Source organism: Strix uralensis, chromosome 4 (genome assembly GCF_047716275.1).
Source record: "Strix uralensis isolate ZFMK-TIS-50842 chromosome 4, bStrUra1, whole genome shotgun sequence".
NCBI classification, from domain to species: domain Eukaryota; kingdom Metazoa; phylum Chordata; class Aves; order Strigiformes; family Strigidae; genus Strix; species Strix uralensis.
The window spans coordinates 113,702,516-113,703,999 of record NC_133975.1 but is presented as its reverse complement, the minus strand read 5'-3'; the positions used below and the strand labels follow the sequence as shown (position 1 = coordinate 113,703,999).

General features: G+C 57.9%; 1 non-coding gene across 1 annotated transcript; it reads left to right on the top strand.

Annotated features, from left to right (window-relative positions):
- The first annotated feature begins 1,037 nt into the window (after positions 1-1,037).
- Positions 1,038-1,110, top strand: TRNAT-UGU (transfer RNA threonine (anticodon UGU)). Its single transcript has one exon. It is a non-coding gene; the product is annotated as a tRNA-Thr (tRNA).
- Positions 1,111-1,484: the final 374 nt, after the last annotated feature.

Sequence of the window (1,484 nt, the reverse complement as noted above, 5' to 3'; positions counted from 1 at the left end):
CATAAGCAATCGAAGCTCTTTGCAAGGCATCTGCTTTAATGTGTGCTATTAGGAGTGATGATACCCAGCACCAGCACTGGATGCAGTCACTTCAACGGGTCCTACAGCATTGCTGCCTTCCACCTTTTAGCAATTAACTGAAGCTTCCACCCTCTAGCTCTGAACTCCATAACCTCTGCGAGGTGGCCTGCAGGTACTAGTGAGAGAACAATCTTTGAGGTCAATGCTTATTGCTGCCCAGGGGCCCATGCAGCAAGTGATGCTTAGAGAGGACTGGGGCAACACCTCTGTCCTTCAGCAGTGTTTCCCAAACTTCCCAAGACTACTCAACCTTTTCAGAAAAAATCCCATGCTGCACCATCTAATGCAGCTTTGTCACGACAATTTTTACTCCTAACCTGTAAAAATCAGGCTGCTTTTCAAGTATTTACCTACTTGAGGTTTCTCCTCTTGTGGTTTTTTTTGGCTTGACTTCTGATCAGTTTTATTTCTTGGTTTGCGAAGGTCCCAGAGACCCTTCTGCGGCCTGGACGCTCCCCCCCAGCTGCGGCACTGACCGGCTAGAACCGCCGTGAGCGACCACCCGGTGCTGGCGGGCGAGGCTGGGAAGGCGCCAGCTTCCCGCCGGCCGAGGAGCGGCTGCAGGCGGGCCGCGGGCTCCTCCCGGCGGCGGCCGTGACGCCGCTCTGCAAGGCCGCCGGGGCTGGCGGGCGGGCTGAGGGCGGTGTGTCCCGGAGGGCGGGCTGAGGGCGGGCTGAAGGCGGTGTGTCCCGGAGGGCGGGCTGAGGGCGGGCTGAGGGCGGTGTGTCCCGGAGGGCGGGCTGAGGGCGGGCTGAGGGCGGTGTGTCCCGGCGGGCGGGCTGAGGGCAATGTGTCCCGGAGGGCAATGTGTCCCGGAGGGCTGAGGGCGGTGTGTCCCGGAGGGCGGACTGAGGGCAGTGTGCCCGGCCGCGAGGGGGGCGGCGGACGCCCGGCAGGGGGCAGCGGAAAGGCCTGTTCCGGGCCGTTAGGGACAGCCGGGAATACTTTTGAGCGGCGGCTCCATAGCTCAGTGGTTAGAGCACTGGTCTTGTAAACCAGGGGTCGCGAGTTCGATCCTCGCTGGGGCCTAGCGAATCTTTTTTTGGGTGTCACCTCCGCTGACGGCTTCCATGATCAGCGAGCCCAAGGCGGGGGTATTTTGGTGGTGGAGGACTAGAATGTGCGTGCGGGCTCCGTGGGCTTATAATTAAAAGGAACGCTTAGGAAACACACGCTTCTGGCAAAATCTGAGTGTTAGAAATAATATTGGTCACCGAATTAACTCATGGCTGTGCTTTGTGCTGGCAGGGAAGTCGAGGGGAACAATTAGCTCTTTGGGAAGCAGCATGGGCACGGCTGAGTAAATATTTGTACAGCTCACATCACAATTTCCCTGATGGGAGCTCTGACAAAATGCTGTCAAGGGTATTTAAAAGGAACAAATTGCCCCTGAGTGGCGAATA